This window comes from Eleginops maclovinus, chromosome 7, assembly GCF_036324505.1.
Source record: "Eleginops maclovinus isolate JMC-PN-2008 ecotype Puerto Natales chromosome 7, JC_Emac_rtc_rv5, whole genome shotgun sequence".
Lineage (NCBI taxonomy): Eukaryota > Metazoa > Chordata > Actinopteri > Perciformes > Eleginopidae > Eleginops > Eleginops maclovinus.
Window position 1 is genome coordinate 22656680 of NC_086355.1, and position 26441 is coordinate 22683120.

Consider the following 26441-nt stretch of genomic DNA (forward strand, 5'->3'; position numbering starts at 1 on the left):
GAAGAGGCAACTATTAATTAAGAGGCATGCATAAAGTATTAGAGATAGAAATTACACAAATTACAAAAGTATCCATCCAGGTGGACACAGTAATAGTATTGCACTGCCAAACCCCAAAGTTTTAAATGTATAATGCGGGTCCCCAGCACATAAAAACTGTGGGATGCTAACCAGCTATGTTGAGCAATTAGCACAGTTAGCGTAAGTTGCGTATTTAGCATGAATTAGCATTACAGCTAACTGTATGTGACAATAGTAAAGAAATGGCAGATTTGGACAATGTTGGATTGGTTTCGGGGTTATTGAGGATACTTAATGCATTTCTGACATTTTCAGGATAAAAAATGGCAGTTTTAACCAGAAAGTGGCCATATTTGTTCTCCCGGTGTGCTGATTTTGTTTAATTTTGGATCGATTTTGTGGACTCTGGATAGGACAGATTGCTTGTCTATTTGAAAAAGGATTGCCAACAGTAAGAGAGATTCATTTTCATGTTGTGCTTTCTAAAAACAATGGTTGCAACACTACTCATAGTTAAAATCAGCTCACCAAGAATACAAATATTGCGACTTTCCGGTTGAAACTACACTTTTGGATCCTGAATATGTCAGAAACGGACTCACCATCCTCAATAACCTTCAAAACTGTCAGAATCTGCAAAAATATAATGCTCATTAATGCAACTTATGCTAATTGTGCAAATTTCTCAACATATGCAAGCTAGCATGTGGCAGTTTCTATGTGCTTGGGACCTGTACTATAAATTTCCAACTTAAAACTTTGGAGTACTCAACATTTTCGGGTTCACATTGCTGGCAAGATTAATGGCAAGTGATATTGTGCAAAAAGACGTGTTATTGTCTTTGTTGTTATGTGCAGGGGTCTACATGTACATAAACAACAAATAAATAGTGTGAAGTAAGACAGCCGTACTCAGAACTTACATTTTGATGCTAACTGTCATCAAAGAGCCGAGCTCAGCATTATCCCAGATTTATTCCCCCTCCCATGACTCACTGCAGTACTTTGCTTGACTAAAAGCATATGACACACAAAGAAAGTCTTTTTCTTGCTCTGTGCCCTGTAGTAACCTGCTTCTGCTTTGCGTCTGTGTTTTTACAACATGTGGAGGCCAGCTTAAGACCAACAGCCAACTGAAATCAGCTCTCTATTTCCAGTACAGCCCCCTCTCTCTCTCACACACACACACACACACACACACACACACACACACACACACACACACACACACACACACACACACACACACACACACACACACACACACACACACACACACACACACACACACATATAATTGAACCACTTATTTCTTGTTCTCCAATTTTACTAGAGAGAGGTCCTTCCAGGCCCCAGGCTACTGGGGCGGCTGCTTATAAAAGTTCCTGCGCATCGCTGCACTGTGGTGAAATAGGCAGCGGCCAGCCACATTAAATGTTCCGAAATAATGAAACACTGGACTCTTTAATTCCCCGTCAGGAACGATGGAAAAGTGGACTGAATAAGCAGTCTTGATTTCCAGAAAAAACTTCTCCCCTCCCTTCTCTTTAAACAGCGGAGCACTTTCCAGTGTAAAGTTGGACAAAATCTACTTGAGACTGAAAACAATTGTCACATTTGATACCACAGATCACCAGGTACTAGGCTCCTTACATTTTACTGATGAATGCAGCTGTTTGTATGTTAAAACTGTAAGGGATATTTACTTCATTATAGGAGATAAACATACAACAATAAATGGTTTAGCTGCTTGACCTCTGAACTTGCGTTTCAGTAATGCAAAGGCAGTGACAAACAGCATAGTTTATTAGTTTTAATTCTATTCATTAACTTGATGTTTACCTTTGGTTTGTTCCGTTTGTTGGAAGATGGCGTCACTAGGCCTAGGTGTTTATTCTTATTCCTTGTCCATTGTCTTTTTTGTTTCTGCATCTGGTATCAGTGTTTCTCAGTGTTATTTTCAATAATATAGTCCCAGTGAAATATATTTTGTTTCAAGTTTCCTCTGACAATGGACATTTTTGGTAAAAACAGATAGAAGAACAAAATAGTGCAGCACCAGCAGTTTCTAAATTTACAGCAACAGTTTCGAATGTTTAGAAACCATCACTGAATTCATGGAAAAACATTTTATTTGTCAGCATGACATTATAGAGCCTTTCCGAGAACCAGCACCTTATCGTGGTGGAGAGGTTTGTGTGCCCCGATGAACCTGGGGGCTGTGTTGTCTGGAACCTTGTGTTCCTCGTAGGGTCTCCCATGGCAAATTGGTCTCAGGTAAGGGGCCAGACTAAGATTGGTTCAAAAAGACCTCTTGAAAAACACACTTGGAAGCGAGGATACCCTGCCCGGAGGAAGCCCGGGGTCCCCTTCTGGAGCCAGGCCAAGAAGGAGGACTCGTCAGCGAGCGTCTGGTGGCCGGGCTTGCCACGGAGCCCGGCCGGGCACAGCCCGAATAAGCAACGTGGGCTACACCTCCGCTTCTCCGTCCCGCGGGCCCACCACCTACGGGAAACAGCGATGGGGTCGGGTGCGCTGCCAGAAGGGTGGCAGTGAAAGCAGAGGGTCTCGACGGACCAGACTCAGGCGACAGAAGCTGGCTTTGGGGACGTGGAATGTCACCTCTCTGGGGGGGAAGGAGCCGGAGCTTGTGCGGGAGGTGGAGCGTTACCAGTTGGATCTGGTGGGGATCACCTCTACGCACAGCGTCGGCTCTGGAACCTTACTTCTGGATAGGGGTTGGACTCTATTCTTCTCCGGAGTTGCCCAAGGTGTGAGGCGCGGGTGTGGGGATACTCACAAGCCCCCGGTTGAGTGCCGCTTTGTTGGAGTTTACCCCAGTGGACGAGAGGTCGCCTCCCTACGCCTGCGGGTCATGGGGGGGAAAACTCTGACTGTTGTGTGTGCTTATGCACCAAACAGCAGTTCAGAGTATTCAGCCTTCTTGGAGACCCTGAAAGAAGTCCTGTATGGGGCTCCTGAAGGGGACTCCTTAGTCTTACTGGGAGACCTCAATGCACACGTGGGCAATGATGGAGACACTTGGAGGGGCGTGATTGGGAGGAATGGCCCCCCCGATCTGAACCGGAGTGGTGGTTTGTTACTGGATTTCTGTGCTAGTCATGGATTGGCCATAACAAACACCATGTTCGAACGTAAGGATGCTCATAAGTGTACGTGATACCAGAGCACCCTAGGCAGAAGGTCCATGATTGATTTTGTTATCATATCATCGGACCTGAGGCCGCATGTTTTGGACACTCGGGTGAAAAGAGGGGCGGAGTTGTCAACTGATCACCATCTGGTGGTGAGTTGGGTCGAGTGGCGGGGGAAGCCTCTGGACAGACCCGGTAAGCCCAAACGTGTAGTGCGGGTGAACTGGGAACGTCTGGAGGACTCCCAAGTCCAGGAGGCCTTCAACTCACACCTCCGGCGGAGCTTTTCAGGCATCCCTCTGGAGGCTGGGGACATTGAACCAGAGTGGGCGGTGTTCAAAGCCTCCATTGCCGAAGCTGGGGCGGGGAGCTGTGGTCTCAAGGTTTTAGGTGCCTCAAGGGGCGGTAACCCTCGAACCTCGAGGTGGACACCGGTGGTCAGGGAAGCCGTCCGATTGAAGAAGGAGGCCTTCCGGGATATGTTATCCCTGGGTACTCCTGATGCAGTTGCAAGGTATTGACGGGCCCGAAGGGCAGCAGCCTCAGCCGTGGCCGAGGCAAAGCAGCGGGTGTGGGAGAAGTTTGGAGAAGCCATGGAGAAGGACTTTCGGTCGGCACCAAAGTTGTTCTGGAGAACCGTCCGACACCTCAGGAGGGGGAAGCAGGGAACCATCCAAGCTGTGTACAGTAAGGATGGGACGCTGTTGACCTCAACTGATAATGTGTTAGGGCGGTGGAAGGAACACTGAGGAACTCCTGAATCCGACAACTCCGCCCTCTATGTTAGAGGCGGAGCTAGAGTATGAAGGGGGATCAATTCCCATCTCACGGGGGGAAGTCACTGAGGTAGTTAAACAGCTCCACAGTGGCAAAGCCCCAGGGGTGGATGAGATCCACCCAGAAATGCTGAAGGCTCTGGGTGTTGAGGGACTGTCATGGTTGACACGTCTCATCAACATTGCGTGGAAGTCGGAAACAGTACCGAAGGAGTGGCAGACCGGGGTGGTGGTTCCTCTTTTTAAAAAGGGGGATCAGAGGGTGTGTGCCAATTTACAGAGGCATCACATTACTCAGCCTCCCCGGGAAAGTTTACTCTAAGGTGCTGGAAAGGAGGGTCCGGCCGATTGTCGAACCTCAGATTGAAGAGGAACAATGCGGTTTTCGTCCTGGTCGTGGAACGACGGACCAGCTTTTCACTCTTGCAAGGATCCTGGAGGGGGCCTGGGAGTACGCTCATCCGGTCTACATGTGCTTTGTGGATTTGGAGAAGGCATATGACCGGGTTCCCAGGGAGATACTGTGGGAGGTGCTGCGGGAGTATGGGAGCTGTTACCTCCGCGACCCTGACGGAAAAGCGGGAGAAGATGGATGGATGGATGGAAATTATAGAGACAGAGTTGTAGTTGCATTGAACTGCATATTTGTGCGAGTTGCACTCACACATTTGATGAGAAACATGGGTCACATTGCAGCTACTTTTCTACTACAAATATACTCTCCTGATTTTTGTCTGGTGTTGAAATTGAAACTGGCACAATAAACAGACTTTGTTGTGAGCATGATTGCTTCTGTTGCCGCATTATTTTACGGCAACTGTTTACGGCAGTTAACAGTTGCCGTAAAAATAGAATTGAAACAATTGAGTTTTCTTGTATAAGATTTTGAAATAAATAGTTTGTACATCTACAGTAAATCCAGAGTTACCCTGGGGTTACACTCACCCCTCTCTGAGAAACCCTTGTTAACCAACTTTTTTCTGTGCATTGCCAATTTACTTTATTTAGCAAATGTGTTTATATGAAAATACCAAGGATCATGCCTATTTTGAATCTAACTTGGCGATATATCTAATTCTAAAACCAATTAAATCCATGCAGGGTGAGGCAGATTAACAGACTGGAATTAAACAAATGGCCTGCAATGAGTTTGAGGGTGTGTGCAGCAAGTAACCTGTAATGTGCACTAAATATTTTCTGTGTGTACATTTATATGCTGTGGGTGGTTGGGCTTGAGTTGCCTTTTCCTCACTCTGTGGGATTTAAACAAAGTATTTAACGGGTTTACTGTACAAGACCTATGCACATTTGAGGTGCCACTTCACTTTTTCTCTCCAGGAAGCACTTCCCCTTTCTCAGAAGCCTGTTTACTATCCACATAGGAAATGTTTTATATGAATGTTCCCTGACTTTATTCCAGATTTCATTATATAACCTTTCGCAGAATGTGAAAATAAGCACACAGAAAAACGTCCATCAAGGATAAAAAAAAAGGATATGCATAATGAAGAACAATCTAATTAAAACCTTAAAATACAAAAATAATAAATACGTGTTAAATAATCATGATGAACTCTTATCATATGTTTTAGATGAGTTTAAAAAGACATTGATTTCTGTATAAATGTTGCAGTGTGCATACTGAATGACATAGATAAAGAGAAGGATACAGCATCAGCGGGACGCTGTTCATTCCGATGTTATATTATTGTTGCTAAGAGGCGCATGAAGCCAAAATGGCCTGACTCTCGAGAGCAAAAGCACCCGTATCTGGGCGCATAGAGCGTGCACACTTGAATAAAACATTGGCTTGGACAAGACACAAACTCCTGTCTTCTCCTCATTGAGAGCGCAGTTCATCATTCCTCCACAGAGCTTCCTGTGTATGACCTGCGGTTGGTCCCTCTACATCTGTTCCAGGTAATATGTCAACTATAAATCAAGAATCTCCGAAGAACAGTTCAACTGATCTACTCTACTGTATTGCTGGGGACTCCGGACATGCAGTGTTGATGCAAATAAGCCTCGCACCACGTTTGATATTATTAACCTTTAAGTAAACAAATGTTGGTTTAAAATACTAATATGGGGCCGGTTATGGTCTCCTCATCGCTCTGTTTTTTAAATATTTTGTTGCATTTGTATTTGTGATGCACCTGCTGTATGAAAAGTGCTATATAAATAAAGGTTTATGATTATGATTATGATTATTATCAAAAGAAGTTAAAGTCCTAGGCTCGCATACAATGTTTTTTAAATCACTCGGTCTGTTTTTTATTGCACTTTGTTGCATTTAAATGTTATCGATAAACAAACTTTTGCTTAAAAACATGTGGGTAGAAGAAATAATGTACATTTTATCTTTATTGAAATATGCATACTTTCTTTAATATACCAACACATTTATTTATAATAATGTTTTTTATTGAATTTTTTTATTTATGCCTATTTGCTACATTTCTACACTGGGACCTGAGTTCCCCATGTTGTTCCACCCTCATGTATGACATGTTTTGGAATGACAATGAGTTATGACTTGACTTGAATGTTTTTTATTTAGGAAATTTGCATATTTCATGTATTCGAGCTCTATGACCAAAAGGGGGACATAATACAAATCATGTGACTTTAAAGGGCTCATATTTCAGGTTGATATTTATATTTACTGTCTCTACTGGGACATGTCTCCATGCTTTAATGTTCAGAAAGCTCTTTATTTTTCTCATACTGCCTGTGCTGCAGCACCTCTTTCACCCTCTGTCTGAAACCAGAGCCCAGTCTGTTCTGATTGGTTAGCTGGCCGGCTCTGTTGTGATTGGTCAACTGCTTACAGATGTGTCAGAAATGTACCGGCCCTTAGCCGATCACGTAAAATGTGTTGTAGCGCCAGCCAATGGAAGAGCGAGTGTTACGTAGTGATGTCATTATATTACAGAAGCCCAATGGAGTCCAATGGAGGCGTTTCAGGCAGGGGGGATGTTAAGGGGTTAAACCACTTTAAATCTTTTTTCTGCTATCAGGGCCACAAAGCTATAAATACTCTTGACTTCACCGAGGTTGGTTTACAGTAGCAGCTGCCCTCCGTACACACAGCATGTCCTCTCCATCCTGCACCGCCTTACCTCACTGCTGTTATTAGTCATCATCTTCCAGCTGTTCCCAGCGTCTGGCTCTCCCACACACCACACAAGTCACTTTCTCTCTTTTTCCATCTGCCTGTCCTTGCTTTCTCTACCACTCCCTTTTTTCTCCCTGTCGCCCCTCTCTTCCCTCTCCTCCTTTTTCTCTCATTTGCCTTCCTTTCCTCCATCTCCATCCCTGTAATCCCTGAAACAAACCCCAGCTGCAGGACCAGATGGTGAGAGAGTACACAACAAAAACGAAAACCTCTGAAAACAAATGTCACAATATTTCAATGAAAATGTGAGTTTTGCATTTTATAAAGAGTTATAGTAATTTACTTTTTGTACATAAAGAAATATAAAACATAAACTTGTTTTACCTTAACTTCAAAATGATTAAGTGTCATCCTATCAACTTTTGGATCCAGTGTGTATTTGTAGGCGAGTGTGTGTGTACGACAGAAGTAGTTAAACAGGGTGAAGTGTGTGTGTGTGAGAAAAATCTCGAGGTGGCCGGCGCTCCACACGGCTCCATGGCTTGTTAAAGGAGAGGCTCATCACATTCCTCTGACATCATGCTACACCACAGGCACCCACCCTAATCCTCCCTTCCTCTCTCTTCACCTCGCTCTTACAGTCCCTCTCTTCCTCCAGGACACCCATCCCTTTCCAATGTCTCTCGCTCCTCTCCCTCTCCCTCTCCCTCAGCAGCTGCAGCTCCACACGACTACAGAGACGCATGGATGCGGGTTCTATAAACAGCAGAATGCATTGAAAAGGGTTTTCTTTATCTTGCATTGTGAAAGTTATTTATACTGTTAGGAAAAATACAGCAGACTCCTTTACAATGAAATTGTCTTTAAAGGGGCCCTAATCTGCTAATTATCAACTTCATATTTTATTATGTGCCTCTACTGTGACATCATTCTATGCTTTAATGTTCTGCTCGTCAGGAGTGATAACACACCATAGGCCATGCCATGGGGAATAATACGAAGTTCAGCATATATAATAGCCTAAGGATGTTTCAACATACCCTGAAACACTGAAACGTTGACTTTAACTCATTGTAATATGTCAACAGATTACACATAACTGTATTACGTTAGTTGAAAGCAATAATATTGAGTTGAACCTTATATTCTATGTAATTAAACTTAATATTATTCATTTAATCTAAACTAATACAGTTATTTGTAATCTGTTGACATAATACATTTAATTAAAGTCAACGTTTCAGTTTTTTCTTTGCAGGGGCTGACCTCCCTCTTGAGGACATGCTGCCCATGTACAGAAAGTCAACTCCCCCCACAGCTACTGTTAGCTTCTTCCGTATACAAGTACAATGTTAATTCTATAGTTGATGAGTTTGCATTTTGATCTGTTAAGAACCTAACAAATCAATAAACACACTGCTGGGTTTACAAGTTTCCCCCAACCCCTGCCCCACAACAACAAAAAGCAGGTCACAAAATGAGCGTATTCCAAACAGCTTTGGCCATATATTCACAAAAGGTTCCTGTGTTTGATTATATAACACACATCAAATATTGAATTATTGCTTCAATACCTTTCATGAATGTTTTATCCTTTTTTGAAAGCCTCAGTAATTTCCCTGAACAGCTTCCCATTGTAGTTTGAAGTGCATTTGTTGGGGACTACTTTCAGCAGCGGATGATTTCACAGTTATGGTATTTGCATCATATGGCTCAACAGAGGAGGATATATCAGGCACACAGCTATTAAGATCAATTTACTGTTTGTTTTAGGACTTTCATAGGATTTTTACCGAGATATAATGATCTAGAATATACTTTTTCTTTTAAGGAAATCAACATATGTAAACAATAATGTATGCAGGTAAATAATAACATAGTTCAAGTGTTTTTATTGTCATATGCACAGTAGCTATGGCAATAAAAAACTCCAACAATACAACATATTATACAGTATATATAAGTACAATACGAAATGTAAGTAAACACTGAAATAAAACGAAAAGAAATACAAAGTTGGAGAGGAGCTAGAGACACGGCAGCCATCTTAGCAGATTGCATACACTTAATTGTTACCTACATAACCTCCTCCTCTTGTCATGAAGTTATAAATTGTGTGGTATTGAAGATTATACAAAACAATACCATGGGTATTTAACCACTTTCAGTTGTTCTGTGATGGTGAACAGGGCAGCCTGTTTACGTACTGAATACCTCCACTCAGCATTCCCCTACACTTGAATGCAGATCGTCATATACAGTGGCAGCTGCTGAAGCATTTTCTTGCAGGCGGTTTATTTTTATTGACTGCTGTACAGTGGAATCAAGTTAGCAGGCTATAAAACAAAACTCCAGAGTCTCATAAGCGGCTAATCTCCAGCCTCGTGTTAGTGTAGTGGGATGGAAGGAGAGAACATTTGATTTTTCCCAAACTATTTCTCAGGGGTATGAAAGAGAGCATAGCAGCAGGGGTTCAAATAAATGGCAGCCTGAATGTGTCTCACCAATCATTTACTTTACATTAGATTTATTTAATTTAATTTTATACAAAAAACATTTCATACAGGTGTAGATATTAGGTATAGAAATATGTTGTTATAACATGAAAAGGATATTGTAAAAATGTTCTTGTTGTGTCATGTTATTGTCATGGTGGCTGTACAAAAGGCCTAGATCGAAGGTATTGTCAACTTTTTGGATTATCACGTTTGTTTTTTTTATTAAAAAGGTATAATTAACCCTTAGATAGAAAAACTAAATGTTTCTTTTACCTGTAATGCTATTTGTTAATTTAGATCGTTATTGTGTGAGAAGTTTTCCTCCTCTCCAAATAATGGAACTATGGCACATTGGCTCACAGATGTTTTGTGTGAAGGCAGAGATCTGTACGGTCAACATCTCCAAGACTTACACCAAATCAATCTCGATTACACTGTTTTATTTTGGATAAAATTAGATTAAATGTAAGACTTCTTTTTGATTAAATTCCTTTCATTGAGATTGATTCTCTATGGGTTCTACAAGTGTTTTTGTCTCTTAAGCACCTACACCAGACCTTTATTCATCATGTCCCTAGTATGAGCAACATAGAAACACTTGCTGATCCAACCCATGGTTGTACAAAGAGAACTCGATACAGCGTTGGACCTGGAGCCCCATTTATATGAAAGTCACTCAGTGGCGCACAAACCCCAAGGTGGACCGAGTATTGATTCAAAATAACCCAGAGTTTGGGGTTTTGGGTCCATAGACCATGCACACTTGAGGTTATTTTAGGAGAGGGAGAATAATTAAACTCTTGATTCAGCTTTGAGCGCATTTTAGACCCACATGATTTAAATAAGGGTGATAAAAGTGTTTGTAATGGGAAGTTTATTTACTTTAAAAAAAATTCAGCTGATTTACAGACGTCTTTTCCCTATATAAGACAATGGGAAAAAATCGAGATTGGAACTAGACTAAAATGGAAGTTTACTTGAACATTTGGCCACTACAACACATGGTTCATCTAGTGCCTCCATTAGTTGGGGCAACATAATTTTTCTGTGTTGTCCAAAGTGGTTTCAGCTGCTTGATGATCTGACAATGTTTGGTTTGATTTAGGCAAAAATACCAAAACTATTTGGATCAGTTCAGAAAACTGTTATTGCTTGGGTTGAAATGACATTGTGAAAGTTTTTTTTTCGTCATGGTTACAAAACTTGGTTAGAGAACGATAGATGATATGGTTTATAAAACATTGACTGTGAGTAGGAAACAGGAAGTGAACAGCTGTCTCCTGAATTAAAGTCCAATGCTTTATCCAAACAAACCACCCTGACCTCACCACTAAAGCAGCGTCACCATTTCCTTCTATGTTCAGAGTCATAGTGACTGTTATATTTATTGAGTTCATACGTTCCATTATTCTATAGTTTACATTACGAGCAAGGAGATCATTCTGAAGATATTTTTCCATTTTTTATCCAGGCTGTTTGAGGAGTCCCTGAGAATTATGCAGAGATTATGGAAAAAGTGGCAGTGGTAAAAATAACCTTCAGCACAAACTAGAATCATATACGTGGTAATGTCATTTGTGATTTTGGTTAAATGATCCTAAAAGAGATAGATAAACTGAAAGGCAGTGGACGGTTCATCTTTCTATCAGGCGATGCAACATAAATGTTTGCTTTGGGCTGACAGATTACATCACAACTTAGCTGTCTGGACGTTTTTCTGTGAGGCCATATGTTTCTGATTAAAAAGATATACCCTGAATAACTTCCCAGGCCAGATGTATTGCTGCCGGTAAATCAGTTTGAGGCAAAAGCACAAACAACTTAATTTACAGCATGTGTACAGAGTGTGCGCCATCAGCATGTGTTCTGTAGTGTGTGTGTGCAGCAGACAGACGATGGAACAAGCCTCCCTTTGACAGCACATGCATGTGAGTGTGGCCTACTTACGTGGACTGCTCAGAGCCGGTTAAGGGGGCATGCTGCTGCTGTCTGGCTCGAAGCTCATCTACCCAGCTCGCTCCTGCAGTGAGGGCAGCAGCAGCTTCCACATGTGTCTGCTGGTTGGCTGGAAAAACTCATTTGTCTGTCTGAGCACATAAGAGAGAGGGAGAGATCTTCAGGATGGATTAAAGGAGGGAGGGAGAGAGAAGGAAGGAAGGAGGGAGAGCAACAGAGAGAGATCTTACTTTCTGGATCCCCGGATGGATACAGCATGAGAGAGTCAAACGCTCCGTTTTCTCGACTCACTTCTCATCTTTTTTCCCATTCCCTCTCTCCGCTGCCTCACTCTCCTTCTATTTTCGGACCCGCCTCTCATTTCCAGGCAGCTATTTTCCCTCCATGGAATGGCTGGATATGCTACCATCTTGTGGTAGAAATATTACTACTAAACTTTGTGTTTTCTTCACTAAACAAACATGGAGAATCATACATATAATTCTCATTTTCAGTTACGCCAAAAATACTTTTAAAGGGGTCCAATTATGCCAATTTTCAGGATTAGTTGTGACATGTATCCATGCTTTAATGTTCAAAAAGCTCTTTATTTTTCTCATACTGCCTGTCCTGCAACACCTCATTTCACCCTCTGTCTGAAACCAGAGCCCAGTCTGCTCTGATTGGTTAGCTGGCTGACTCTGGTCAGTTGCTTAGAGATGTTGGAAATGTCCCACCCCTTAACATATAAAGTAGGGGGGGGGGGGGGATTTAGTGTGTCGGAGAGAAAACTCCCTTTGGAACTTTAGGATTTTAGCCTTTGCAGGTAATTTACATGAACACAGACCTATATAACACATTACAGGAAAGGGAGCACCCCACAAAACTAAATAGGGCCCCCGTAATAGAGTGTTTAGTATAGTTTATCATCGATTGCAATTATGCTAATTATTATATATTATATTTCACTGCGGTTCCTGAAGTGATCACTACAAATAATAATACTTTCACAACCAAACGCACAATGTGGTCTTTCAACAACATCCAACCTCTGCAGCTAATTCGGAATGCTGCGACTCAAATCCACCTACCTCATTTTTTTTTACACTTCCTCTCCTGCGCTTCCTTCACAGGCTGCCAGATTCTGCTTAAAGACTTTACTGGCCCACCGTGCGGTGAAGGGATCTATGCATGTGCACTTGCTCTGCGAATGGGACCCAGGTACCCCAAAACCCCCAAAAAACAAAAACACCTGTTGTCCTGGCTTCAAAATGGTGGAACACTGATATGAGGACAGCATGAAGTTTACATCTTTTCCATCGCACACTGAATAACCCCATACTTTCCCTGTCTCTGTGACAAACAAAACTAATGATCAGCAGGTGTGCCGGAAATTGTAATTCCTCCTGTGAGATCCTCCACCAAAGTACCACTACCCACACAACTCCACACACACCAACAATTATGAACAGTGACACAGTGATGACCCAAAACACATGTGTTGCCCCTACAGCATCGAAGAGGAAACTGTAGTATAGCTAAATTTGTGTCACGAAGAATACAGTACTTTGGTAAGTTTAATCAGTTCCACTCCACACTGTATGCTATTAAAAACATAGTAGTATACACTTTTGATAACAAAGGGGCGGCCAACATGATTGAAGATCCAGCTAATTTATAAAATCTAAACAAAGGCAAAAGGCTCTTGAGTGTACTTTAGCTGGTCTATGCAGCACATCACATGCTGAAACTCCACAGCTTCCTTTTTTTCATAAGCAATTGTCATGCCGAGAATATTTGGGGTTTTTAATATTTCTGTTTCCATCACAAACAGCATTGGCACTGAAAGTTGCCACTATCGTCACACTTACACACACTCACCAGATCACAGTCAAACACAGTTATCTGGAAGTTCTGGCTGAGAATTTCTGTGAATCTTAATGGCAGCTTTGATATTCCCCTACTTCTCAGAATTTCTATTGTCAACCACAGTCTCTGTGAAACCGGAAGTGTCTGTGTGTCTGAACCAGGAACTCATCTGCTGACAGATTGGAAACCATTGAATTTTTTCTCCTAAGAAATATCTGATAATCCTTAATTCATTGCGTTTCTTGGAGTCCATCCTTCCCTAAATGTCATGGAGTGTGTTTCTCTAACATGATTGAAAGATTTTAATTCATTTTTAATAACAACCAAAGTGTCCACATTCTGTCAGCTCCACACTGTTGATTGTAGCTGAACTTTGAAACATGCAGCCATGTTTCTTTGTGCCTCTTTCTCCTGCATGACTGCTGCTTTAGCGCCTCTCAGTGCACTGATTTATATCAACAAATGAGAAACAGGGTGCAAGGGAAAAGGAAGCAAGCAGATGTATTTGAGCCCAGTGCATCTGAGTGAAGAAAAAGAACATGCTGGCCAAATGTTTGAAATTTGAAATGATAATAATTTAGTCCTTTCTACTGCTTCAACACCTTTCCAAATACTATCCCAGGGTAAGCGGTATTTTAGGATCATGGTTCTTGGGTCAGCCAAACTGAGTTGCCATATGTGCATGTGTCAGGTCAAGGACAGTATTGCCTGTTTTAAGGGCAGATCTTGATCATTTGACCCATAGACGACTGAAAAGACTCCCTGGATTTTCGTCCTTTTTTTTCAGTTATCTTTCTAATATGGTGAATCTGCCAAACTGAATCCCACTCCACCTGCCAGCTAAGGGGCGGAGACTATAAATAGCCTGCTCACCCTTTAGTTCATCCTTTGCACTCCCTGCCAGCACACCAATTTAACCCTGTGTCCTGAGTTTCCTCCACATATCCTGAAGTGTGCGTTTTCAAGTTAACGTGAGTGGTCAATTCATTGTTTATTGTTTCATTTGTATGCCTTTGTGGTAGTTTTGCTGATCCCTTTGTTCTCAGACATGTGCTAGGAGCCATGTGGGAATTGTTTGTTGCTTGTTTGTTACTTTGCTGTTTAGTTGTGGATTGCGTATTCACACATGATTGTTGCTTGTTCGTTGCCTTTGCTGTTTAGTTCTGAATTGTGTATTTGCACATGATTGTTGGTTTCTCTGTTTGATTGACCACTTCGTTATTTAATTGTAGTTGTATTGTTTCTTTGTTTTCTCATGCAGCACACAAAATAATCAAGACCAAAAGGGAAAATAAATACTGGTTCTTGCATTAAACCCTGCCTTCTCCTTGCCTCATTGCATCCTTGCCCTTTGGGTCTTCTGACCGAGACCCTGTCTGCTCGCCACACTCACTCTCCCCGAACCAAATCACCCCTACAGTTCCTTCAATGGTCCTTCGAGCCGGATACTGAGTGAGTGATACCATGGCAGGCAACGGTAAGGAGTCAAGAGAGTTGACGTTGCCAGAGAAGGCCCCCCAAGCTGGAACCAGAAGTGAGGGGACGGTATCCAGACCTACACGAGAGAGACGTCCACCTGACCGCTATGGCTTCCTGGATCCTGATGGGAAACTCTCCAGCCAGCCCAAAAGCCTCCCTCGTCACAGCCAAGCAGCCGTACTGCCGCCTCCACCCCCAGGTGCTGTTGATGTCCAGGCGGATGACCATGAAAACCCTGATCAGACGCTGAGAGAGAACACAGCCGCTGAGGAACGAGGAGTGGAGGAGGAAGAGACGACAGTCGAGGAGGAAGAAGAAGAGGACTATGAAGTTACCCACGACTATGTCCAGCTTGAATCAGCAGCTCTTCAGCCCGCTCCACTGCCCGCTCCCCTGCCCGCTCCACTGCCCGCTCCACAGCCAGCTACACAGCCAGCATCTGCTCCGATCCACCTGAGAGATGTGAGACCTGGCAGATCCAGGGGCAAGAGCGACAAGCGTGAGCCACCACCAAGGTCGAAGACGGCCTTCTCTTCTAGCTCCACTTATGCTAGTGGAAGCTCCCGAAGCTCACGCAGGAGCCAACAGGTGGAGCTCACCCCACAACAGGCGGCCATGGTCGATGAGAGGAGGAAACTTGGAGAACTGCAGGAGATACAGCGTCAGATTGAGGAGGAACAAGCTATAGATGAACGGGCACAAGAACTGGATAGGCGAGCACAAGAAGCTTTGAAGGAGAGAGAGAGGATGACCCGGTCTCTTACTCTACAGCGACGACTACGGAAAGTCCGAAGAGAACTGGAAGAGGCTCGATTAATCACATCCTTCACTGGGGATGTAGGAATGACCACAGAACATCCACCCGCTCCGCCAGCTATGTCCAGTGTGAATGACCCACCTCAAGTGCTTGCTCCTTTTTCCCTGAGCTCCAGAGTCCTGGATTCAGCTGAACCTGTTGATCTGTTCTCCGAGCAGCAGGCTCCCCCTGAGGTTCCTCAGACATCGGTCTCCTATCAAGTTCCAGTGAGTGAACAATCTCTTTCGTACCACCACTTACCTCCAGCTGTGAGTCTACCTGTAGATGCTGTGAGTCAAGCAGCAACTTCTGATCCTACTGCTGAGAGTCACACATTACTTCAGACTTCCAGTCCCGAGCATGCGGCTCCATCACCTCCTTTGTTTCACCACATAGCGCTGACCGCACCTCGTCCGGCCAGGAGTCAGAGGCCTTCAGATCCGGTTCGTGAGAAACCTGCACCTCTTTCCTTGCCTAACCCCATTGAGAGGGTATCAGAGGGCGCTAGTATAATGGAGCTTTTAGTAGCGACTGCCTTTGGCATCCCGAAGCCAAGATTGCCTTATTTTGAGAGCGGAAAGGAAAGTGACTTTGTTCTGCTTACCATGGCGTTGGAGAATCTCTTAGATATCCACGCTCACCTTTCTGAACAGTACAAGTTTCAGGTCCTTATGGATCACTTGAGGCGGCCAAGTGCATACAAACTGGCAAAGTCCTATATGCACGCCTCAACTCCCTACACTTCCGCTCTTGCTGCCCTTAAGGCAAAGTATGGCCAGCCACGGCAGTTGGTCCAAAGTGAAATAGCTAGCATCCTCAATTCACCACCTGTCAGACTTGGTGACAGCAACGCTTTCCAGGACTTCGCTCTTTCTGTACATTCATTGATTGGCATGCTGAGGTCAGTGGAAGGTGCAGACGGAAGTGAGTTACGGTGTGGCTCTCACGTAGACAGGCTTCTTGCCAAGCTCCCCATTCAAACCCGAGACAGTTTCATTGAGCACTGTTTGCTTCGTGGCATCTTGAAAGAGGGTTCAGAACAATCATACACCTTGGAAGATTTTTCAGCATGGCTCAAGGTTAAAGCCCGGGCCAAGAGTATTGCCCAACAAGTCTCGGGACCTGCGTCAGTGGAGAGACGAGAGCCAGTCCAGAAGAACCTGGGGAGAAGGGCGACGCCGACCACAATGTACCTGAGCAACACCGCCACTGTGGAGAGCCAGCCTGATGTTCAACCAAGCCATGGAAGGGGGATGACAATCCATGGGAAACCCAAGTTCCAACCTTTTTGTCCATACTGTAACAACAAGGAACACTTCCTGGGAACTTGCCCGAAAGTTAAAGAATTTAGCCCGTCACAACTGAGAACCTGGATAGAGAGGAATGATCGTTGCTACAGATGTGCCCGCTGTCATAAGCCAGATAATTGCACCCTCAAAAAGCCTTGCAATGTCTGCAAAGAGTTGCATCTCACCATCCTGCATAACATCATACCTCAACCGTCAACATCTAAAGGCCCCCATGGCTCAGAGAAATCAGCAACGGGAAACACCCTCAATCTGCTCGTCCGTGCACCTTGTTCTGCAGACACTCTGTACATGGATCAGCCAAACAGATCTCCCCGTGTGATGTTGAAGGTAGTCCCAATTTTCTTGATCAATGGCCGGCAGAGGCTGAAGACATATGCCATACTTGACGATGGTTCAGAAAGAACGATCATCCTAACCTCTGCAGTGTCCCAGCTGCAACTAAAAGGACCAGAAGAGGTCCTGAATCTCAGAACTGTGCGTCATGAGGTGATTCCCATAAGTGGTGAGACAATCTCCTGTTCAATCTCCCCAGTGAGCCAGAAGAAAATCAAATTCCTTATAGCCAATGCCTTTACTGCTCCTGTCCTCAACTTGGCTGAGCATTCCTGTCCCGCCTCTGACCTGCAGAGGGAGTATTCCCACTTACGAGGCCTACCCTTACCGGACTTTGTCCAAGCCCGGCCGCTGATCCTGATAGGCTCAGATCATTCCCACTTGTTGGTGCCCAAAGAGCCTGTCCACATGGGACCTTATGGGGGACCCATCGCCGTCCATACTGCCTTGGGTTGGGCTGTTCAGGGCCCAGCCAATGCCTTACCTCGACTTCAGACTTCTGATGTACAAGCCTTGTTCACACTCTGCAACACTGTATCCTGCCCAGCTACTGCTGAGTTGATGGAGAATGTGGAGAGACTGTGGAGACTCGATTCCTTTCCACACCGTAAGGAGAAGGAAGTAACCCGCTCTAAGCAGGATCATTATTGCCTGGAGCTGCTCGAGACGAAAACTGCAGTGAAAGAAGCAGGTGGAGTGTCTCGATATGCTACCCCATTGCTCAGAGCACCGAACAGTCCACGGCTAACCTCTTCAACCCATAACTTGTTGCCATGGCTGCGAGGAACTGAACGCAGGTTGAAGAAGGACCCTGAGCTCATTGAGATCTGCAACCAGGAGATCCTGAAACTGGTCGAGATGGAGTATGTGAAGGAGGTGGATCCCAAAGATGATCAGCCAGGTTCAGAATCTTGGTATGTTCCACATCACATCATCAGACAAGCGAGTGGGAAACACCGGCTGGTGTTCAACTGCTCTTTCCAGCTTCATGGCCTGAATCTGAATCGCAGCCTTCTTCCTGGTCCAACTCTGGGTCCCTCTCTTCTTGGCGTGCTCCTCCGTTTCCGTGAGCACAGCGTGGCCATCAGTGGTGACATAAAATCTATGTTCCACCAAGTTCATCTACTCCCTGCTGACAGGCCACTGCTAAGATTCCTCTGGCGAGCTATGGCTCAAGATACCTACCCAAAGACCTATGAGTGGCAGGTGTTACCTTTCGGTACAACTTGTAGTCCTTGTTGCGCCATTTATGCCCTGCAGCGTCAAGCCAAAGAGCACCCAGAGAGTGATGAGGGAGTGATGAACTCAGTGTTGAGGGCATTCTATGTCGACAACTGCCTGCAAAGCTTCCCTTCTTCGGCCACAGCCAAAGCACTTCTGGACAAACTTCGTTCCACACTGTCTCGCGGGGGATTCGAAATTCGCCAATGGGCGAGTAATGACTCCCGCGTTGTCGAACATCTCCCTCCAGAGGCAAGATCTGCTAGCACGGACTTGTGGCTCTCTCAAGCTGGCATTGACCCCCAGGAATCCACCTTAGGTTTGCGCTGGAGCTGCCTTCCTGATAGCCTGGGATACAAACACCGTGTGACACCCATCAAGATTCCCACACTCCGCCTAATCTATCGCACTCTGGCCAGTCAATACGACCCCTTAGGGTATATCTTACCTTATACCACCAGGGCCAAAGTGCTGGTTCAGGACTTGTGGAAGACCAAACGAGGCTGGGATGACCCCATCATTCCATCTGAACTGGTTGACCGATGGCTGAAGTGGGAACAGGAACTGGCTGACCTCTCAAGCATCAGACTGCCTCGCTGCTATGTGCCCTCTTGTGCTGACCAGTCAGGTGTACACAGAGAGCTGCATGTTTTCTGTGATGCCTCAGAAAGGGCCTATGGCACTGTGGTCTACTTACGTGTCCATGACAGCCAAGATCATGTTCATGTGGCATTCGTCATGGCCCGCTCCAGGGTGTCACCAAAGAGACAGTTGTCAATGCCTCGACTTGAACTGAGCGCGGCCTTGGTAGGGGCGCAGTTGGCCACTACCTTGAAGTCTGAACTTACCTTGTCATTGGCCCGAACCATCCTTTGGAGTGACTCCACCACAGTGCTGACCTGGTTGAAGTCAGAGTCGTGCCACTACAAGGTCTTTGTTGGCACTCGAATCGCAGAGATCCAAGAACTCACAGACTCAGATGACTGGAGGTATGTGGACAGTCCAAACAACCCAGCTGATGACCTGACCCGAGGCAAGACACTGCGTGACCTGGCGCAACCTAGCTGCTGGACGGACGGACCTGCCTTCCTTCAGCACCCTGAGACTTGCTGGCCTGTTGCTCCAGGTGTTTCCCACACCTCATCCCTCACAGACAGCACAGAACTGAGGAAGGCTGCTACGTGCCTGAATGTTTCTGCTGCCCCCAGTGTATTGCCGAATGCCTCTAAGCATCAAAGCTGGAGTGACCTCATCACCGCTACTGACCAAACATTGACTCAATCCGACAAAGTGACCGAAGGTGCAGCAGCGGAAACCTTCATTCTACAACAAGCCCAGGAGTCATGCTTCCCTGAAGAACTCGGCGCTCTCCGTAAAGGAAAGCCTCTCTCTAGGCAAAGTAGTCTACTTCAACTCTCTCCTGAGCTTGATCCAGATGTTGGGCTGATGCGGGTAGGAGGAGGACTACGCAGGTCCCAGGACCTAGACCCAGACATCATCCACCCAATCATTCTGGACCCAAAGCATCCCACTACGCAGCTCATCATTAAGCACTATGACGAGTCCCTGCTGCATCCGGGGCCAGAGAGGGTCTTTGGAGAGTTGAGACGCAAGTATTGGATCCTGGGAGGAAGACCAGCCATCCGTAAACATCAGCACAGTTGCAGAGAGTGTCAGAGGTGGAAATCCTCTCCTGAAGTGCCCAAGATGGCTGATCTGCCCCCGGCAAGGCTGCGTCTCTTCAAACCACCATTCTGGTCCACTGGTGTAGACTGTTTTGGACCCTTTATCATTCACCATGGCCGTAGAACAGAGAAGCGATGGGGAATTATCTTTAAATGCTTAACCACTCGTTGCTTACATCTGGATTTGCTTGGAAGCATGGATGTCGATGCCTTTCTCCTAGCACTCCGTCGTTTCATCTCCCGTCGTGGCAAGCCCTTTGAGATCTGGGCGGACAGGGGAACAAACTTCCGTGCTGGGGACAGGGAGTTGAATCAATGTTTCCAGGCCATGGAACCCAAGCTTCAGGAACACTTGGCCAATCAGCAGATTTCCTTCAACTTCAATCCGCCATGTTCTCCACACTTTGGAGGAGTCTGGGAGCGCGAAATCAGATCAGTCAAGAACGCCCTACGAGTGATCCTCGGGAATCAGACCACTTCTGAAGCTGTCCTTCACACTGTCCTGGTTGAGGTAGAAGGCATTATGAATTCAAAGCCTTTAGGCTATCTTTCATCTTCTGCCAGTGATCCTGATCCGGTCACTCCCAACTTGCTGCTGATGGGGCGGCGGGACGCCTCCCTGCCACAAGCCATCTTTGCCAACAGCAAGCTCCTTGGGCGAAGGAAGTGGCGTCATAGCCAGATGTTGGCGGACCATTTCTGGACACGGTTCATTCGTGACTACTTGCCTAACCTACAACCCAGAGGAAAGTGGCTGAGGGAAGTCCAGAATCTGGAAGTAGGGAAGACTGTTCTGATCCTTGACCCCCAACTGCCGCGGGCCTCTTGGCCAACAGGTCGAGTAACAGCTGTCATGGCCGGTAGAGACGGACGTGTTCGGTCCGTTGACGTCCAGGTCGGCCGTCAAACCTACACCAGACCAGTGTGTCGTCTGATGGTGCTTCCAGAGTTGGAAGAAGAGTGAGTCTTTCTTTCAGGAGGAATTGATCCCAATTCCGGGGCGGCTATGAAAAGACTCCCTGGATTTTCGTCCTTTTTTTTCAGTTATCTTTCTAATATGGTGAATCTGCCAAACTGAATCCCACTCCACCTGCCAGCTAAGGGGCGGAGACTATAAATAGCCTGCTCACCCTTTAGTTCATCCTTTGCACTCCCTGCCAGCACACCAATTTAACCCTGTGTCCTGAGTTTCCTCCACATATCCTGAAGTGTGCGTTTTCAAGTTAACGTGAGTGGTCAATTCATTGTTTATTGTTTCATTTGTATGCCTTTGTGGTAGTTTTGCTGATCCCTTTGTTCTCAGACATGTGCTAGGAGCCATGTGGGAATTGTTTGTTGCTTGTTTGTTACTTTGCTGTTTAGTTGTGGATTGCGTATTCACACATGATTGTTGCTTGTTCGTTGCCTTTGCTGTTTAGTTCTGAATTGTGTATTTGCACATGATTGTTGGTTTCTCTGTTTGATTGACCACTTCGTTATTTAATTGTAGTTGTATTGTTTCTTTGTTTTCTCATGCAGCACACAAAATAATCAAGACCAAAAGGGAAAATAAATACTGGTTCTTGCATTAAACCCTGCCTTCTCCTTGCCTCATTGCATCCTTGCCCTTTGGGTCTTCTGACCGAGACCCTGTCTGCTCGCCACACTCACTCTCCCCGAACCAAATCACCCCTACAGTTCCTTCAACGACTCTGGTCTGAGGCACTGCTGGGATTTGAACCCATGATCTATTTTTTCTTCAGGACAGAGTGATGAAATCTGAGGTGGAGATTATAAACCTCCAAATTACACTCAGCTAAAAGCCATACAGTATTCACAATATTTTTTAGCCTATAAGGAGAACTATAATAACCGGCACCAAGCAAGTCTAAAAATAATAACTGCTGTGTTTGGGTCTGCAAACTTTTCACAAGCGGCTTTTTCTGACACAAATGTTCATTAAATAACTGACAGATGACTAATTAAATAACTCAGAGTGAACTTAAGTGGATACAAGATGCAAAGATACTGTAGACTCTGTGATGGTCACAGCCACACATGGTCAAGCAATTACACTGCACCCATCCTCCAGGAGTCTTGCTTCATTTCAGTTGCAGTAAACACCAACAATTAACACCACATATTTGATTTAAATGGTAAACTTTTTACCTGACATAATTTTGTTTAGCCTACTATCACACATTTGTAGCACAGCTAACACAAGTATTTGTTTGTTTTATCGATTTTCTGTATACTTGAGTTACCGTGGTCATGGGGTAGGTTACTTCCTGGTTCAGCAAAATCAATAGCTCAGGGGTGAGGACTCCTAAATACTGCCAGCAGCTAATTGGGACAAATTAGGACAAACCACATGCTTCCATGTCAAAGGGGAGATTTGGGTTTTGTCTCCTTTGTATTCTGTTAATCTTATTTGCCCCTTGTTCTGATTCTGATTCTGATTCTGTATTTGGTCTGGCCAAAACGATGTGTTCAGATGACACCTGTTAAGTTGCTGTTATTTTTACTGAAGTTATTTTCTCTTGACTTCTTTTATAGGCTTCTTAAAGATTCTTGGTTTATAATGTTTACAGAATTTTTGGGTGAATGAAAAACCCAGTTTCTTTGAACAAATCCTGAACTCATCTTCCATAACTCAAAAATATTATATTCGTTTAACGTTTAACAATGGGACTGCATTTCAACCCCAAAACCCTTATATGTAAAAAGCCAATAAATGACCGTGTGCATAGGGTTTACTTTCGACGTGCGTACTTCTGTTTGTCAAAAACAGAACAAAAAGCTTTGTTTTTACGGAGCTCTGACGTTGTATTGTTGTTTACGTTTGCAGAGGCATCTTGTTCATATTCTCATGAGAATTTACATAGATTATATACAAATGCAGCGCCCTCATACTACATTTTTTAAAGAGAAATCTGTAGTGTGTGTGTTAATTTTCTAATTATTAAAAAGGAAACAAAGGCAAAAATGCTGTCCTTTAAGACCTTGAGCACATGCTTCATGTTCCCCCAGGTGTCAGTGCCTCACTTGGGCCGCCCCGGTAAAAAACTGGACATGCTGTTGTGTACATGCATGTGGATTTATTTATTCTATCGTGGTTAAAAGAAAACATTCTAAGAACTGATGGATGAAAACGCACTATGGGCCTAAGTAATGGTAAAGGAAACTGAGTCCAAGAAAACAACTGAAACTGAAAAACTAAGATTTTGTTTGAAAATGTTTTCAAATTTAATTGACCACATTTATTTGTGGGCTTATTAACACATGAATACTGAGTAGTATATATTTTTACATATTTAGCAAGTACAATATGAGACAAGCCCATGTTTCATCTGTGGGATATATTCCATTAAACTTTTAGAATTTGCTCCAGTCCTATTCTAAATTGACCACGAGCAGCATTAGGCCCCAGGTCCATCAAGTTATGACAGTCCTGGTCTACTGTATATTCTGGTTTCAATTATTTTGTAGAAACAGCATCTCATTGAAATAAGCAGCGACATACATTTCTAATGTGCAGAAAACAAACGCTGTGCACAGGGAGAGATCTGAGGATCTCCTTGTAGCTGAAACATCAAGCATCAATAGGACAAAAAAGGCTAATTGTTTGAAAACTATGTTAGAGAAAGGTTTAGTATGCAGAGAAATGTTATGAAGAAATATTATGTCTAGTTGTATGTAGATTTAATGCAATAGTATTTCCTTTGTAGTGCAGTTGCAGCACATACTGAAAGTATATAAAGTATTTGGAGAGTGAGGCTGGATGTAGGAGGCAGAGTGATGTTGCTTTTAGCTTTATATGATATGTTGACATGCTACATGTACTAAGCTGGTATAATGTTGACAATATTCATCTTTGTAGTTCATGGTATTAGCATGTTAACATTGGAACACACAGTGAAACTGAGGCTTGCAGATATCTGTCCAAGTGAAAATGTGAGCTAGGGGAGCCCACATGCATCAAAACCCCATTCCAGCCAATCAGAGACCACATGAAATTGAACATACCTCTGTGTTGTGTGCTCCTGCTTTCTCTTTCACTGTAGAAATTCCTGCACTCCTACAGCCATCCGGACGACTTGTTCTTCGTTCATCCTCCCTGTGAGGAGTTTTCAAATCTCTGAGGAGCTGAGCTGAAATTCCACAGGGTCAGTTAATCTGTCCAGTTGGCCATTGAATAACTTCTCCCCCTCTCTATTCTTCTGTAGCCCTCTCCCTCTCTTGTTCTCTCTCTGTTTTCTCTCCCCACATGTGTTACCACGGTTACCCTGCCCGTTTGTTTGTTTCATTGTCAAGCCATCATGAAAAGCATTACATTTGGTCACTGCGAGCTTAAAGCTGTCCTTGCTTCATCCACACTAGGAACTGATTCACTAGTATACACTCATATGTTGTTTGTATAAACCATACAAAAAGTGTGTAATGTAAGTTAATAGAAGAATAGATTGTCCAGCAGTACCACCTTCTATGTTGGGGGAAAATATATGCTGTCATTTGACTGGCGGTGAATACTAATTCTGAGATCTTAACTAGTCAGTTTAAAAAGGTTTACATATTCACAAAAACACTGTATATTGTGAAACAAAGCACATTTTCAACATGTCAGGTATAATTACTGTTAGGTCAAAGCAAATGTATCCAGATCTGAAAATATGTATCATCAAGTTGGTTATTTATCAAGGTGTAAAACCATGTGACTCATTTAGCTAAATATTAACATGAATGACTAAACTAGACTTTTTTTTTCAAAAAAAGTGACTATGGGGCAAAGTGAGTCAAATGCTGTGGGGTAAAGTGAGCCAGTGGTTCAATGTAAGCCCCCATAAGGCACTGAATTTAAGTCTCTGTAGTATAACATGCTATTTCAATGTAGTTTTACACACCTGATTTGTTTTTTAGGTTTTAAACATTATGGAAACATCCTTCCTGTACCAAACAACTGGAAAGAGAAGGGCTTAGCAGGTAGGTCAGCTAAGGTTAACTGGTGTTGTGTACCTATGTTGAATGGTACTCTCAATTATTGTTTATTTTGTTTCCATAAAAGTTTTAGCACCATGAGCGGACGAGCTGCCGATGGAAGTAGCCGCCACTGGGCGCGGCTCCTGTTTGATGGAGATGAAAAGAACTATGAGTTATGGGAGGCGAAATTTTTGGGCCACCTTCGTTTGGAAGGCTTAAAAGAAACAATTCTAACAGAGCCCACTGTCGACGACGCGGATGAGCTGCTGGAAGATACCAGAAAGAATGAGGAAGCCTATGCAGAACTCATTCAGTTTCTGGACGATAAAAGTTTGTCGCTGGTGATGCGGGAGGCTGCCGATGACGGGCGGAAAGCCCTACGAATTTTAAGAGACTATTATCAAGGTAAAGGAAAGCCACGCATAATAAGCCGAAACAGAACTGACTTCACTTCAGAAGTCAGAAAGTGAAAGTGTGACGGAGTAGCTACCGATCCGGGCAGAGACCGCAATCACAGCGCTAAGAAATGCCTGTGAGACATTAAGTGACGGACTTTTGGTAGCGATGGTGTTGAAAGGTTTGCCTGAGTCCTTCAAACCATTCGCGATCCATGTTACACAACAAGATGAGACAATATCTTTTGCTAAGTTTAAAACAAATCTACGCAGCTACGAGGACACGGAGAAGATGCGCACTGCAGCGACAGATGACAACGTGATGAACGTGCGGCAGCAGAGAGCGAGACCCGCCGGGGCAGGTGACCGGGGAGCCGAGAGGGCCGCAGCGGACACGGTGTGCTTCAGATGCGTCATGAAGGGACACCTGGCCAGAGCCTGCCGGCGTAAACTCTGGTGTAGTCACTGCAAGAGCAACACACACCGGGACACAACCTGCAGACGGAGGCAGCGGCGGGACCTGAGACGACGCACGAAAGGTATCCGGGCAGACAGCTGACCAGGACAAGGAGTACGTCTTCCGGGTGAGCGAAGGAGCAGCAGGAGTGGACGTGAGGGGCCTGATGGTCGACTGTGGGGCAACTTCGCACATCGTCACAGACCTGGCAAAGCTTTAGCTTTGATGACGGGTTCCATGCAGGCCAAAACACATTGCGTGGAGCTGGCGGACGGGACGCGGTGCAAGGGCGTCGCAGAGCGCCGAGGCGATGCAGAAGTCTGTCTGATCGACAGCAAAGGAAGACGCCTGAACGCAACGCTGAGGGAGGCGCTGTATATCCCATCCTACACACAAGACATTCTATCCGTGAAAGCAGCTACTGCCAGCGGAGCGAC

General features: G+C 44.5%; 1 protein-coding gene across 2 annotated transcripts in view; it reads right to left on the minus strand.

Moving 5' to 3' along the window:
* Positions 1–24292, minus strand: part of LOC134867700 (polycystin-1-interacting protein 1-like) — a 31588-nt gene extending 7296 nt beyond the window's left edge. Inside the window, exons 1-2 of one of the 2 annotated variants that reach the window (XM_063888473.1) lie at positions 24202–24292; positions 11516–11655 (exon numbers count right to left, since the gene is read on the minus strand). The gene's annotated coding sequence lies outside the window, so the exon portion shown is untranslated. Of the gene's footprint in view, positions 1–11515; positions 11656–11754; positions 11834–24201 lie in introns of those variants that run through there. The other variant, XM_063888472.1, reaches the window with a different exon arrangement.
* Positions 24293–26441: the final 2149 nt, after the last annotated feature.